Consider the following 17,044-nt stretch of genomic DNA (forward strand, 5'->3'; position numbering starts at 1 on the left):
GGAAAGGAAAGTGGGAGAGTGACACAAGAGGAATATGAGGCTGATACCACTGGCTGAGTGACGGGGATAAGGTGCAATGTAATAAGGTGTAATGAACAGAGAGACTGAGATGCAAAGCTGGAGTTGTGCAGAGCCTTGATAGCTAATGCAATAATCTTACATTTGATTCAATAGACGAGGTGCAGGAACTGGGTAATCAAACAGGAGACAACATGGCTGAAGAGGAGGGGAAGGAAGATGATTTTGGGTGCTGGATTCTGGGTAGACTGGAAGCAAGTGATATGTAAACAGAGGTCAGAGAGAAAGGGCTGTAGTTAAGGTGGGAGATAAACCCAGAAGTGTTTTAGCTGCAAGGACAATAGGAGGGTGGACAGGTTTTATATGTATATAGTAAAGAAAAATAATAGACTTAATAAATTTGAAAAAAATAAAATTCCCTATAAGTGTTAAAGACATTTAAGATATCTACATCACATCTTATTGTGATTATTACATTATTATTGCTTTCTGATATTACTATTTCAGAAGCATCTAGAGGACCCAAGTGAGATCAAGGCCACACTGAACTTAGCGCTGTCCAGTCATAAGAAGATATATTATACTCTAAATAGATTAGACAAACAAGGGAGACGAAAGGAAATGAGTTACTGAGAGTTACCAAGTGACTTGGCGAAGGTCACCCAGCCAGTGAGCGCAGAACAGGACCCAGATCCTCAGACTCCAGTTCAGCATCTTACCCACTGGACCAAGCTGTATCTCTTTTTGCTCCTAACAAGATAAAAGCTTCACTGCGGTGCTGCTGCCTGGAGCAAGTGCGACTGTTTACATCCCGCATTCCCTGCTTAACCCCCACCATTAAAAATGTTGCTGGGTAGAGCAAGGAGTTCATCACATCATAAGTGTTGTCTAAGTTCCAGAGCTTCTTCTGGTGATACTCCCTGATAATTACCGGTAATTCTTCAAAAGCTACAAGAAGTTTTTCCATCTCGGCTTGTCTCTTAAGCGTGAGAGAGAACAAATGGGTAACCATAGGATATTAACCAGGGCCAAATCCTGCATTCCTTTGATAGATCAATCCTGACCCAGTAATATTTCCAAATGAAGCCTGCAGAGCCCACACATGCTAACACACTTCAATAAAAACAATATCATGTAAATAATATAAAGATCCCATATTTTCAATATTTACAGGTCAGACATTTTCTTGTGACCTCTGGATCTAGGACAGCTCTATCTGGACCTTTAACCACTTGTGAGGCGCTGACCCAAAAGCAAATTGGAACAAAAAGTTAAGTTTCCAAGACACACACAATTGTGATTGAAAAAGATGTTAAGAAAACAACCCAGATAAAAAGATGGGAGAGAAACCTGGATAAGATCCTCTTTAGCCTTATTAAAGACTGAGACAAAGTATTTGTTTAGATATTGGGCCATGCCTAGATTATCCTTAACCTCCACTCCATCCTCATTTTTAGCGGTCCCACTTCTACTTTCGTGATTGGCTGCAGGTGTTCTAATCAGCCTGTCTGTCTTAATTGTCTCCAGAAGGTTCCTGATTGTTCTGGAACCTTCCCTGTTACCTTACCCAGGGAAAAGGGACTTACTTCACCTGGGTCTAATATATCTGCCTTCTATTACTCTCCTGTAGCCATCTGGCCCGACTCTGTCACTATATATATATATATATATCCGCTGATTATATTGCCCTCAGTTATGGCATATACTTATTGTCTACTCTCCTGCCCCAAGGTTCTGTTAAAAGAATTTATTTAGAATAGCAGAAAGTCTCTATCTTGATGGCTTCACTTACCACTATCCAGTGGATTCTAATATGTATGCTACTGATTCTTAATTACATAGAGATATGACAAGACAGCTCTGCTAAATGGCTGCTTAATCTGACAGCTATTAAACCAGGTCAGGTGCATGCTTGGTGATGTATTTACAATTCACTCTCCTTCCAGTGCACTTAGAGAAATCCAGGGATCAAATCCACCCAACATAGCTTGTTCTCTTAGCCTCCATTGCAACATTATGGCTTCTAATGTCAAAACCTACACTTTGGACTTCTCAAATTTTAAGTATCAGCTATAATAATTAAAAATATGCAACCCAAACAATATTTTACATTGCTAGGTGTACAGTTCCTGATTGCTTAGGGCCTCCTAGCCTAGCAAAGTTAATTGGAATTTTTCCAATGCCTAAAGTCTTTGATTTAAATAAATGTTTAGGCTTCCAGGCCCTGATCCAGTAAAGCACTTAAGAATGTGCTTAATTGCTTTGCTAGATTGGGGTCTGGAGGATGACAATTCCATTTTCAAATTTTCAAAATTTGCTTTAACTCCACATTGGAAAGAAAACAAGCCCTCTCCTGGTACACATGCAGGCACACTTGGTCATGCCTTGTACGTTTTTGGAACTCTGCTTTTCTAATGGCAATAAAAAGGACCAGTATGTGATATGCTTGCTCAGACTGACTTGTAATGTACACCAAAAGAAGCCCCATTGAAATGGGTTGGGCTACTCACAAAGTAAAGTGCTACTCAGTGAGAGCTCTCTAGGGCATGCACTCTGAGCTGCATTCTCTGATTTGCTATGGCTGCTCTGAACCTCTCAGGCAGTGTAAAATGGCCATGTCAGAGGATGGCAGTGGAGCAGTCTCTTTGTGTAGGAAAACCCTTTGCAGATTTAAAACTTGCAAAGGTGGCATAGACCCATCCTGAGTCAGCTGCCTGCACCTACCCGGTGCTCTGGCATAAGAGACATATTAGGGAAGGATAAAGTCATGGTAGGAGTTGGTGGGCTGGGATCTTGGAGGAGTGAAGCTCACCGTTTTACACCAGTGGCCTGAGCTAGTACAGTTCCCCAGCATCTCTAACTTAAACTGGGGTTGGGCCATGTGGATTAGGCAGCCATGACCAGCTCCCGAAACTGAGTTAGGCTGCAGGGGAGAATATACTCGTGTTCTTTTCTGTATGGAAAGCACCTGACACACTGTGAACGATACAGAAAATAAACAGTAATCAACAATAACACTGGCAACCAGCAGTTAGTAGATTCATTCTTCAGTAGAGCTGATTTTCTAAACCTTGTGATTAACCAAAGGAATTTTCACAAGGGGAGACACGATGACAGGATATTCTGGAGGGTGTGGGGAATTAATTCACTAGCTGTTGATTAGTTTGACATATGTGGGTCTTAAAACATTAAATTTTCAAGTGTTACGAAGCATTGTTTTGTCTTTCAATTAAAATACATTGGAGTTGGGGCTCAGATAACATTCAGGTGTGAGTGACATCAGAACAGGAACAGAACACACAAGTACTTCTTCCATGCTAACTATTACTTCTTCCCTGATCATTATTACTATGTTACACGAATGCAACTGTCTCACAGTCGTGTGCTAGCATCATCATTTTTTTAAACTGCAAATTATCTACATGGCTATTACATCTCAATAGATGTTTAATTAGTTTAAAATCTGCTGTATGAAATAACGAACATTAATCACAACACAGCTGCTAAATACCCATCGTAGGTCTGTATCTATGCAGACATAAATTGGTACTGTACAATATCTGGGGCTATACCACGTGGTTTCAGATTCATGCAAATACAGATACCCTGAATCTTTGTAATTGCACAAGACATAGCAAAATTACACCATCGTCATAGCCAGAACATCAATTTGATGCCTGGGTCTATCTCTTCACCCAGTGGGGTGGCAGACCTCTTTTGAAGAGCTTGACTTGAAGTCTGATGGTCCCAATACAGTGGTAGATTTCTTTGAGGGATTGTATCGCTCAGCCATGGGGCTCCAGTGTTGAGTTGCTAACAGACTCGTTCAGAACACTGAACACTCTGGCATCTACACCACCCTCACACCTCTCCTCCTCATTGGAGGCAATGGTTCGCAGGTGACCTGTGACTGATGAAGCAGCAGGGAAGAAGCTAGAGTGTTAGATATGGAAGCATCACTCTTACATCATAGAGAATCTTTACATATTATTTAGCTGCAAACCAAATTCTTTTCCTCTGCCATAGACTAGACTATCTTTAGTAGCTATAAGGCTTTTCTCACTGCGATATCAAGGGCTGATCTATAATCAGACAGTAAATCTGGTGGGGAGGAAGAAAGAAGGAATGATATCTGGGGCAAACTGTCTGGCAGCCTGGTCACAGTGTCAGTGGAGGAGGAGACACATTCTCCATCTTCTTTGATAGTGTCTGACAGTCAGTTAAATTCTAAGACGGAATGAATCCAGACAAGATGGAAGCTAGGCTACTGTGTCAGGGATTGTCTAAATGAAGGCACAGGGTTTGTATCTGCACTTTCTAATAGGGATTTAGAGCTGCCCTTTTGCAATATGGCATACACCTCCTGAGACCCTGCTAGATCTGTCATTTCTTCTGGAAACAGACAGCAGCAGAAATTGGCAGTGCTTTTCCAATCTGTGACTGACCAGGAGATCGTAAGCCTTCCTTTCATATATACATTGTGGCCATTTTCCATGCCCTGTCACCTCCGGGATACGTCTACACTGCAAAAATCCACAACCAACCCAACCTAACTAAACGGGGGCAGTGAGTGTCAGAGGCCAGGTCAATTGACTCAGGCTCATGTTACAAGGCAAAAAGTAGCAATATAGATGTACCTGCTCAGGCTGGAGCCCAGGTTCTGAGACATCCTCCCCACCCATCCCCACGCACACTAGGTTTCAGAGCCTGGGCTCCAGCCTGTGTGGGAACATCTACACTGCTATTTTCAGTCGTTTGGTGTGAGCCTGAGTCAGCTGACCCAGGCTCTGAAACTTGCTGCCCTGGGACTTATTTTGCAGTTTAGACAAACCCACTCATGTGACCTGTCTGTTCTAGGACACCTGTTTTTGTCATCTCCTGGTTCCATGTGTAGTTCCAATTGCTAGTAGTCACCTTTACCACTTATAGTCTGGGATCCAGTTTCAGTGGGTCAACCTTTACCTTCACATTTTAAGTATAGGGGACTGCATGCCACCCCCACATAGTTCCTTGTGGCCAGGCTCAAGTACACTATACCTTAATCTCCTCAACTGGGGGGGTGGGTGTCAGTATATTCGGCAGGGCTTCTATGTATTGAACAGTGCTCCCCTTCTGAGGGTCTCATTTGTTAATAAAAGGTTTAACTGAAACACGAGAAAGCCCTTCACCCAGGCAGGGAGGCCACCTCTATCGGAGTTAACAGGTTTAGTGTAGCTGTGTTGGTCCCAGGATATTAGGGAGACAAGGTGGGTCAGATAATCTCTCTTACTGGACCAACTTCTGTTGATGAAGGAGACACACTTTCAAGCTTGCATAGAGCTCCTGTGCAGCTCTGGGAAAGGTACTCAGGGTGTTTCAGCTAAATACAAGGTAGAACAGGTAGTTTAGCATGAAAAGTAAAATGTTGTAAGAGACCATTCAAGGTGAAGTGGCCAATGAAAACCTCTGCAGTCACAGGACAAAGGAAGGTTAGTGGGTTACAGACTGTGGTAATGAATTATAAATCCAGTGTCTTTACTGAGTCCATGATTTTTAGTGTCTAGCAACGTTACGAATTTCAGTTCCTGGGCTCCTCTTTTGAAGGTGTTGTGCAGGTTTTAGTTGAGGATGAGGACTGAGAGGTCAGATGTGGAGGGATCACTTTGTGAAAAGTGTTCACCCACAGGTGATGGGGTGTTTTGTCTTTTATCATTTTACTGCATGAGTTCATAGGAGAGCATAGTGATTGTCTTGCTTCACCGACAGAGTTGTTCTTATCAGTTTATCAGTCCCACCTCCAATCCCTTTTCCCCCACAAAGCACTCTCAATCTTCAGTCGTTCCCTGGAGTAAGGGCCTTCGCAGGATCTTCTTGATGTCTGCAGCTTTTCTCAAGGGCCTGGTGCTGCAGGGCTTATTCCCCTTAGATGAAATCCTGGCTCCAGACATCAATGGCAAAATTCCTATTGACCTAATGGAAGCAGGATTTCAACTCCTTATCCCTGGAATCTGATAGATCATTCATGGAATAAAGTACCATTCATGGTGAATAAGAGCTCAATTCTGACACTAAGAACGGCTGCAGGAGTAGAGGAAAGATACTGATGCTTCCACCAGCAGAATTCAGTATCAAGAGGCTGCTCTCCAATTAGCATTAGTTACACAGAGAACCAAACCTAATGATGGCATGAATGCAGTCTGGGGGACCAGAGCACATAAGTGTGGTTTGCTTTCTTCTGCAGAGTTAGTGGTTTTACTTCCCTAACTTGCCCCTTATTGAACTATATATTAGACCAGTGTTTCCCAAACTTGGGACGCCACTTATTCAGGGAAAGCCCCTGGTGGGCCGAACCAGTTTGTTTACCTGCTGCGTCCGCAGGTTCGGCCAATCGCAGCTCCCACTGGCTGCGGTTCGCCGCTACAGGCCAATGGGGGCTACGGGAAGTGGTGCGGGCCAAGGGACGTACCGGCCACCGCTTCCCGCAGGCCCCACTGGCCTGCAGCAGCGAACCGCGGCCAGTGGGAGCCGCAATCGGCCGAACCTGCGGACGCGGCAGGTAAACAAACTGGTCCGGCTCGCCAGGGGCTTTCCCTGAACAAGCGCGTCCCACGTTTGAGAAACACTGTATTAGACGAATACTACTGAAGGGACTTTCTCTCTGAAAGACTTCAATAGTCATATATGATTGTTTTTGTTAATAAACATATCTGGTTTTAGAGCCTGAATTAGAAAAGCACTATACCTGTCAAGTTTCCAAATGTTTGCTTTATGAGATTTTAGAAGAATATCACCTTGAATTTTTCCCCCTTTCCTTTTCTCTGGGTGGTAAACACCCAGCTCTTATCGTTCACTCACAACTGAAATTTGAATGAGTTCTAAAGACACTTTTATTGCCCTACTGTTTTTTGAGTCTAGGAATCAAAGAGACATCTGTTCAAATGAGCCTTTGAAAGGCTACATAAAAACTTGGCACATTAAATTTTTGTGTGTGGATCCTCCCATTTGCTTGTGAACATAACTATTCAATCTATTCACATAGACAGATGTGCAAAATTTACAGGCAGTATTTTTGAGGCTTATTTGAAAGTATGGCCCCTAATATAACTAACCTTGTAAGGTTAAAAGATGTATTGAGACAAGGAAAAAAAGGCATTTCCCACCTTTGCAGGAAAAGGCTAAATCAGATTTTGATCAACTTCTCTGTATGTATATATATATATATCTTCTTACTATATGTTCCATTCTATGCATCCGATGAAGTGGATGAAGCAAAAGCTTATGCTCTAATAAATTTGTTAGTCTCTATGGTGCCACAAGTACTCCTGTTCTTTTTGCAGATACACAAGTGGAAATTGCTTCACAGTGTTAGATTTTTGAAGCATGACTCTCTTCATAGTTGCTTCCTTCTAGGGTCACAGAAATGTATGGCAGGAAGGAACCTCTAAGAGTCATCTAGTTCAGTCTCTCATGCTGAGGCGGGTTTATGTCAACCTAGACCATATCTGACACGTGTCTAACCTGTTCTTAAAAGTCTCCAGTCATGGGAATTCCACAACCTCCCTTGGAAGCCTATTCCAATGCTTACTTATTCTTATAGTTAGAAAGTTTTTCTTAATATCAAACCTAAATCTCTCTTGCTGCAGATTAAGCCCATTACTTCTTGTCCCAGCACCAGTGGACATGGAAATCAATTGATCACTGTCTTCTTTAGAACAGCCCTCAATGTATTTGAAGACTTATTACCCCTCAGTCTTCTTTTCTCAAGACTAAACATGCCACGTTTTTTTAAACCTTTCCTCATAAGGTCAGGTTTTCTCAATTTATCATTTTTGTTGCTCTCCTCTGGACTCTCTCCAATTTGTTCACATCTCTCCTGAAGCGTGGTGCCCAAAATTGAACACAGTACTTCAGCTGAGGCCATCCAGTGCCTAGTAGTGTGGGACAGTTGCCTCCCCTATGTTACATAAGACACTCCTGTTAGTATACCCCAGAATAATATTAGCCTTTTTCACAACTATGTCACATTGCTGACTCATATTCAATTTGTGATCCACTACAACCCCCAGATCCTTTTCAGCCATACTACTGCCTAGCCAGTTATTCTCCATCTTCTATTTGTCCATTTAATTTGTCCTTCTTATTTGTCTTTCCACTTGCCTTAACTGAATTTAATCTTGTTGATTTCAGGCCAATTCTCTAATTAATCAAAGTCGTTTTGAATTCTAATCCTGTCCTCCAAGGTACTAACAGCTTAGGTTCAAGTGCAAGTTTTATAAGAATGCTCTCCACTCCTTTATCCAAGTCATTAATGAAATAATACTGCACACAGGACTGATCCCTGCTAACCCCACTAGAATATGTCCTCCCAGTTTGACAAACCATTGATCATTACTCCAACTATGGTCTTTCAAGCAGGTATGCATCCACCTGATAGTAATTTCATCAAGACCACACGTCCCTAGTTTGTCACGTGGGACTGTGTTAAAAGCTTTACTAAAATCAAGATATCACATCTACTCGTTCACTCCTATCCACCTGGCCAGTGACCCTGTCAAGGAAGGAAGTGAGGTTGGTTTGGTATGATTTGTTCTTGAAAAATTCATGCTGGCTATTCCTTATAACCCTATTATCCTCGAGGACCTTACAAATTGATTAATAATTTCTTCCAGTATCTTTCCAGGTATCAAAGTTAGGCTGACTGGTCTATAATTACCCTGATTGTTTTTGTTCCCTTTTGTTAAGATAGGTAACATGTTTGCCCTTCTTCTGTCCTCTGGGATCCCGCAGGTTTTCATGAGTGCTTGAAGATAATTGCTATCGGTTCTGAGATCACTTCAGCTAATTCCCCTTAAGTACCCTAGGATAAATGCCATCAGACCCAATGGACTTGAATACATTATTTAAATATTCTTTAACCTCTTCTTTCCCTATTCTGTTTTATGTTCCTTCCCCCTTGTTGTTATTTATTGTTTTAAGTATCTGGACACAATTAACTCTTTTAGTGAAGACTAAAACAAAATAGGCATTAAACACAGTCTTCTTGATATCATGTGTTATTAGCTTGCTTTCTCAGAGAAACTGTGGACCTAAACTTTCCTTCGTTTTTCTCCTAATGTACTTCATAGAACCTCTTCTGATTGCCTTTTATACCCCTGGCTAGCGGTAACTCATTTTGTACTTTAGCTTTTCTGATTTTGTTCTTACATGTTTGTACTATTTTTTTTTTTTGTACAAGCAGCACAGCAGCACCGTCCTACAAATTGTCAAACTACTAAACTTGCAGTTAATATGGTTAACAGGAAAAAAGAACTTGAAAATTCAGATATGCTGGGTACATGTTGATCAATACAGTGTACAGGATGTTTAAGAACACAGAGATATTTCTATTCTTTCTTTCTCTAGCGGCCTACATGGGATAAAGTCATAATCAGTTATCCCATGGAATCGCTATATAATTTTTAATTTTAAAAAACCCTTATAATTTAGAAGGCCATATAATTTAGCATTAGTTTTCAAATACAAAGGCAGGTCTATCTATTTAGTTTAGATTTCAACAGTGTGTGTGTACATACATGCTATTATCATATAGAATGGATGTACAGGCTATATATTGAATCAACATACAAGTCACAAACTAAACCAAAGAGATAACAGAGTAAAGAAAAGAAGAAAGACTTTTTATCATCCCCCTTTCTTTCTTGACCTTCTCATGATAGACCTTCTGGACCTATTTCTAACAACATCTAAAAAAGAGTATGTGGGGAAATAATGTCCTGCTCATGCACAGTACACAATGTTCTCAAATTAACATTTTCTCTCTGATAGCTCAGGAACAAGATAATTACTCTCAGAGGACTGGCTACATGTAACTTTCCAAACCTCAGCCCATATACTGTATTTCAAATTTTACACTCAGGCAGGTTTACTGCACAGATACACTTGTTTGAATGCGTGATCATTAAGCAGTTTACTGATATAGCAGCTCATTCTGTAACAAACAATCCATCCACCCTTGCCCTTTGTTGTAAGGGAATTACAGGTCTCTCACCCATCTTCCAACCTTCTGCCTGTCACTCTCTCCATTTCTGTATCTCAAATGCAGGAAGCTTCCTTTAATATGGAATACCATTTAAACTACAGCAAATACATCTAGAACACATCTCCTCCCTTCTCTTCCTCTATTTTTAGGCTAAGCAGACAGCAGAAATTAATCACTGAAAAATGGAGACGAACTCAGTAGATATCTGAAATAAAATTATCCTTCAAATTTTCCTTTTGAGGAACAGTTTGAATTAAAGAGTTTTGATTGGTGTGCAAACATTTATATTTTACAATACACATGCGTGAGTAATTCAGAAGCATTTTTGTCAGCAGTGTAGGAAGACCTCTAGTCTTACTCTCTGTAAGTGCTAGATCAAAGAAAATATTTTAGTGCCCATGTCTACTCTGGACACACAAAACCAGCCCTGGTGTAGAAAATAAATGCAGCAGTGTGAAGGTGAGGGAGGTCATTAAAACACTTATTAATGTTTTGGTTTTCAGCATAAATTAAAAAACACACCTTGTCCTGCTCTCATTCTTACTGTCATTTGCTTCATTAGGATTAAAAGGGAGGATGAAAAAGAGGCTTTGATATTCCAGTATGTGATTCTAGGTTATTTTATCTAAGAATGCAGCACGTCAAGAAAAGGAAAAGACTTTGAAAAATAAGAATTAAAATAGCATATTTAATATATTTATTTAGGAGTTTACTTCATCATCATTAATTAAGCTCCCATTTGGATCACAAACTTGAACAGTATTTTTTTTCCTCCCCCTTTTAAAATAGAAGCATTTTTGCCAGGAGGGTTTGTCAAGTCTCTCACGGTACTAATTATGATGAAATAAAATTTATAAGCAAATCTCTTCCAAAAATTGAGTTTACCAAATTGCGTGTTAATTGTACTTTGAACTTAGATTACTTGATAAAGTAAATTAAGCTTCCCACTAAGGCACCAATTCAGCACCCATTAAGCATATGTCTAACTTTAAGTGTATGAGCAGTCCCACACACTTCTCATTGGCTAAAGTAGGCACAAGCTTCAGGTTACAACCAGATCATAACTGAAAATAGATATGATTTCAGTAGACTTGTTTGAGATGGTGCTTTTTATTGTGTAGAAAAAATGCTTTAACAACCACAATAAGAGCTCACATTCTGCAGAGGAAGGAAATTATAAATAGTCTCTCACATTAATACAGTGACACAAAGAATAATTGAAATATCTATGAGTTTTGTAGTGTGGCAGCAGATACATGCAAATCACTGTCAGGCAGGAAGGAAAAATAAACCTACATGCATTACAGCTAGGACAAACCCAGCTGAACACAGAGTAAAGTGGCAGAAGGCTTTGAAAGTGGTACAAAGGCTCATGAAAATAGGATGAGTTGTTTTGTTTTTGTTTTTTGTTTTTGTTTGTTTTAAAGGTAAAATCTTAGGCATATTAGGCCTATTTGCTTTGGGAACCCTCTTACATCTTGATGATTGAGAGGGCATTTTTTGCAGTTTTCTAATATTTTCTAAACATTGGAAGAGGCAAAGCTGAATAGACAATTAATATACTGGCAATAAATTGTTCTTTCTACACACAAGATAATGGGTTTTTCTCTATACAGATAACCTGAAGTTACCTTTAAGCACAATAACAGCTCATCTCCAATCATAGCATTTGATAATCCTGGATTTTGCTGAGGGCACCAAATTCTGACAGAAAAGCTATTAGGCTTCTACAAAACAATCATTTTAGTAGGAGGCAACATATGCCTGTGTTGTCATTTACATTCACAGCCACCAAAAGAAATTGAAATGCTAAGTGCTGGGTCTTGGAGTGACTGGAATGCTCCACCAGGGGGAAATCATGGAATGGTAACAGAACTGCAACTCGTGGGAGTCTGCGGGAAATGTATATGCATCCCTTCGTGCCCATTCTGGATGGCACGTGATTCCTTGTTTATAGTTTCCTGTTCATCGGGGGGGTGAGTCCATATGGTAGAGGCTGCATGGGTTAGGGCAGGAAGATCCTGATAGAGCATCATGCCCAGGAAGTTTTAGGGCTTAAAGATATAGGGGGTCTCTTGATTAGACCCCTCTGGGTTAATATAATACTCTCCCTCTTGGAGCAGTGCGTCAGCCTTGTCATTCTGTGATCCCAGGGAGTAGGAGATATAGTCAAAATGGGAAAAAGAATAGGGCCCACAAAAGTTGTTGCTGATTGAGGACCTTGTCCCTGCATAATGAACAGTTCTTGTGGTCATCGTAAACCTGAACTGGATAATTAGCACCTTTCAAGGTAGGGGTGCCACTCCCTGAAGGTGACTTTAATTGCCAGAAGTTTTTTTATCTAAGATTTCATAATTTTGCTCCACAAGAATGAGCTTTCTAGAATAGAAGACTCACAGATGCAGTACCTCCTGAGTACTGTACATTTGGGAGAGCACTGCTGAGAATTCTGTGTTGAAGGTGTCTGCTTTGACAATAAAAGCTTGTGTGCTACAGGAGTGGGCTAGCATGGGAGTGGTGGTGAATGTGAGCTTTAGTTGCTCAAAGACATGCTGGACCTCAGGGACCAAAGGAACTTGGTATTCTCACAGAGCAGAGAGGTAAGGGGTATGATTTGCTCAGAGAACCTTGGAATAAACTGACAGAAATAGCTTTCAGAGCCCTAGAAGTGCTGTAGATATTGGATATTTCAGGGTGTTGCCCAATGACAGATCACTACTACCTTACATGGGCTTATTTTGATACCCTCTGAAGACAAGATAAACCCCAGAAACTCTATGAAGATATGGGTGAAGGTGTACTTCTCCATCGTGTCATATAGGCCTTGTTGGTCAAGTCTCTCCAGAATGGCTTGGACATGTACACTATATTGCTCAGGGTTGTCATCAAGTATATCATCAAGATACACTACTACAAACAGGTCCAGGATGTTCCAAAACACATCATTGACAAGATGTTGGAACATGATAGGAGCATTTGTTAGACTGAAAGGCATTACAAGGTACTCAAAATGGCCATAGTGGTAAAGGTAGTCTTCCATTCATCTCCCACTCTGATGCGACAATGTTATATGCTCCCCAGTCTCGTTTCATGAACTTTCAGGCCACACAGCCCAATGGTTTGGGGATCAATTCTTTATTGTTATCTGATTCAGGGCTCAGTAGTCAACACAGATGCAGAGACTGCCACTTTTTATTTTATTTTTACAAAGAGGACTAGTGGCCCGGCAGGTGAGGTCTATTAGTGAATGAATCTCTCAGCCAGGTTCTCCCGGAGGTATATGCATAGGGTGGCCAGCTCAGACTCTGACATGGCATAAATATGGCCACATTGACTTTTCCCTCTGGGTTGCAAGTCTACAGGGCAGTTGTTGTCTCTGTAGAGGCAGGGAATCAATGTTTTTCTTTTCAAATACATCAGCAAAGTCACCATATTTAGAAGGGAATTGGGGTGTAGAGCTGGCAGGAGACCCTGCCAGGCCAGTCATCCCTGACTGAGTCCCCCTAAGGATAGTTATGTGCCTCCCACATGCTTGAACCAAACAATGCCGTCAGCAGAACTCCAAGGGAAAACTGACTCTTTACTCCTACCAGTGGATGAGATGGTTATGGAGGGTCATCTAGGAGATGCCTAGGCTCAGGGGAAAGTGCAGGGAGAGGATCACAGTAAATGCAGTGTTTCTGGGTGTCTGAATGATAACCTCCAAAGGCATGGTTTCTGTGGTCACTGGTCCACAGGATAGGAGGGACCTGTCAATTGTCTCTACTGAGACAATTGTCTCTACTGGACTCTACTGAGTCCAGGGCAGAGGTGATCTCTAAGGGGATTTTCAGGGTTTGTGATGTGATCACATTCATAGAATTATCAGCTGCTCATGAGTCAAAGGGGGCCCATTGCATAGAAAACTGTCGGGATTGTCCAGGAATGCACAGCCAGGTCAGCACTTGAAGGTATGGAATCAAGCGGTGAGAACGGATGTGCGATTTGGCGAAAACTGGAGCTGGGGTCTCAGGAGTATACCCTGTCATGACACCCAGGCCAGCCCCTCTTACTGAGCCTGTGCCTGCTTGTTTTCCACATCCCTTTGGGTTGGGTTTCCCATAGGGCAGAAGAAGATGGGGTGGCCTGGCTCACTCCCATAGAAGCATAGGTTAAGGCAATGTCATTGTTCAGTTGCTGAAGGGCCATGTCTACCTGCATCAGCTCGGTGTGCTGTGCAGGATGTGATAACTGGGGCACGGGCCAGGCAGCTGTGATGACCCTCTTCTTTCCTCCTGCTGCTCACACAACCGATTGTTGATCTGAATTGCAAGGTCAATGAAGGCATCCAATCTCCTCAGGCCAGCTCGTCCTTAGCCTTCTACCGCAAGCCCTATCAGAATTGCTATAGCAGGAACACCTTGTTCCACTCTGTATCGGTTGTGAGTCAACAGAGTTGTGCGGCACAGGAGGCAGCTGTGCCTTTGCCCCTGCCAGAGTTTCCATAGGGTGCTCCTGGCCAAGGGGATGCGATGGAAGCCATCAAAGACTGTTGAAATCAACTGTAGGAAGGCATTCTAGTTGGTTAGCAATGGCTTATCACCATCCAGTGAGGGGAAGGCCCAGTGCAATGCTTCCCTGGTCAACAGGCTAATTACCAGGCCTATCTTGGCTTGGTGGGAAGAGTAAACTTGTGGGTGAAGTAAGAACAGGGGGGGCCCTGAGAAGCTCTGATGTTTCCCAGCGAAGCATTCTATCACGGGAATTGACAGTCCTTGTTTGGAGGGCGATGGGTCTGAAGCACACCGTTCTCTGAGGGAAGCTGAAGTACTTGTTCCCAAAGCATCTGGGTTCTGGTTGTCAGCTTCGTCATTTGGACCCGCATCTCTAGGTTGTCTGCCTGAAGGTGGACAACCCACTCCAGCGATTCTGGCACTTCTTGGGGAGGGGGAGCTCTGCTGGTTCCATCATTCCCCATGGAGCAAACCCCAGAGGAGTTAGAGTGGCCTGTGAAAACTATCACAACTGGTACTTGGGTGGTTAACCTTAACGGTCAGAGCAGGAGTCAGGAGTTGACCAAAGGCCAGAGCTGGATTCAGAGTTGGGAGTCAAGCCGGGGTGATGAGTCAAAGACTGGGGCAGGAAACAAGAACACGTCACGGATGCAGGAGCCAACAACAGGTCAGGATAGCACAGCTCAGAAGTCAGGTGAGAAGGCAGGGTTTGATGCATTAGCCAGCTGAGAAGTCATCCAGTTTTACGGACAACTTCCTGTGCTTCCTTCTAGATTAAATAGTACATCCAGACCAATTGACAGGGCTGGGTGCTCCTCCAATCAGGACACCCAGGGGTAGTGCCTCTGGTGGAACCAGGGTTATATTAGCCACTCAGCCCACAGTAACTAGCAAATGCCTGAGGATGGTTGAGATGCAAATGTTGCCTGGGAACCTGGTTCCTGACCCATGAGATCCTCACACCCTGCTGGTGTGATCTAAAAGTTCCCTACTGCGCTTTAACATAATACTATTTGAAACAATTCTATGCTGACATGCCCCTAGGAAGCTTTTAATTCCACCAGCATGGTCGACGTGGATCAATTAATGTGCAACATATTAATGAGCTTTAGAAATCACACACCACCAATATGCATTGCTGTCCCATGTATACAAGACCTTATGCTCCTTAAAATGGAGATAGACACTTCATGGGATTTTTGAAAATGCCTTGCTGCCTAACTTCCACTGAAATGAGGCACCTAGGAGTTTTTGCAAATTTCCCTGTTGGGTTATCTACGTATATAGGTGCCTAAATACTTTCTAAAATCTGGCCCCATGTCACTGGAATAGAAATTACCAAGTGGGGATATCTGAGCAGAGTCAGCTCCCATGACTTCCATGGAGTTCCATTCAGTTCAACTATAACAATATAATACCAGTTGAAGGATGACCCCCAAAGGTTTCAATTCTATTGATTCAAAATGTTTGAGGGGAGATGGCTGAGGAAAAGAATTTCAGAAGAAATTAGACCAGTCCAGTGTCTGAATCCCTTTAGGGCACATCACAAGACTCTCCTCTTTGATAAAGCCTTCCTACCATAACTGGATTTGGGTACCTCCCTCCTTCCCCCACAAAAAGAGAGCACTACTCAAGAAAAATGAGATGAGCACTTCCATGAAGTTAATTAGGTATATTTTTATGTTGATCTATTTTACCTGAGAAGCACTTATCACTGTGGTGCTGGGTGCTATAAAAAAGCAGGTTATAAATCAAGAGATCCTTTTCAAAATTTGAATCTGAATTCAGACTCAAAAAGCCCCTCAGATTCCCCTACATCCCATGACACATAAAACTAAGGGCATTTGGATTGGTGTCTTCATTGTTAATAGAGATAACAATAGCATTTTGAAACAGTGAGCTCCAAGACAATTTTCCAAGTGAACGGCTATATGATAGTAAAGTACATTAATTAAGTAAAAGTTTGCTCTCCCAAACTGTTTGCAAACTTTTTTCAATTTTACCACAAAAATGTCACGACTCAAATAATAGCTGTTCCTCTGAGCTCTTGTCCTAGTCTGTATAAAATAATGCGACAATCTAGGCAAACTATATTCCATGCTGTTACTTTTCTAACTTTTAATTTTTAAATGTGTCACTCTTTTTGATGTATTTTAGGAACACATAATGTTGATTTAGCAGCAATCATCACCTACAGTTTTTTTGTTTATGCTCTAACACATTAATCTACTGCACAATGCAGCACTGGAAATCTTCCTATGAACTGCAGTTAAAAAATAATATGACACACTTAAATTCCTACTAAGTTTTAAACACACGTTACCTCCTTGTTAAGCATGTACATGGTGCAGTGCTTAGTAAATAACTTACGTATTTGTTATCGTCAATCTTGTCATTATGGACTGGTTATTGATAAATTAGTGTGGTTAATTATTAAAGAATGCCAAGCATGTTCCAGATTAATGTAATTAATTCTGGCTTCCTACCCCCATGTGCTTAATGCGATGGATCCCAA

General features: G+C 41.8%; 1 protein-coding gene across 3 annotated transcripts in view; it reads right to left on the reverse strand.

Annotated features, from left to right (window-relative positions):
• Positions 1 to 17,044, reverse strand: part of DPP10 (dipeptidyl peptidase like 10) — a 427,741-nt gene that overhangs the window by 75,825 nt on the left and 334,872 nt on the right. The gene's annotated exons all lie outside the window — the stretch shown is intronic.

This window comes from Chelonia mydas, chromosome 11, assembly GCF_015237465.2.
Source record: "Chelonia mydas isolate rCheMyd1 chromosome 11, rCheMyd1.pri.v2, whole genome shotgun sequence".
Classification (NCBI taxonomy): domain Eukaryota; kingdom Metazoa; phylum Chordata; order Testudines; family Cheloniidae; genus Chelonia; species Chelonia mydas.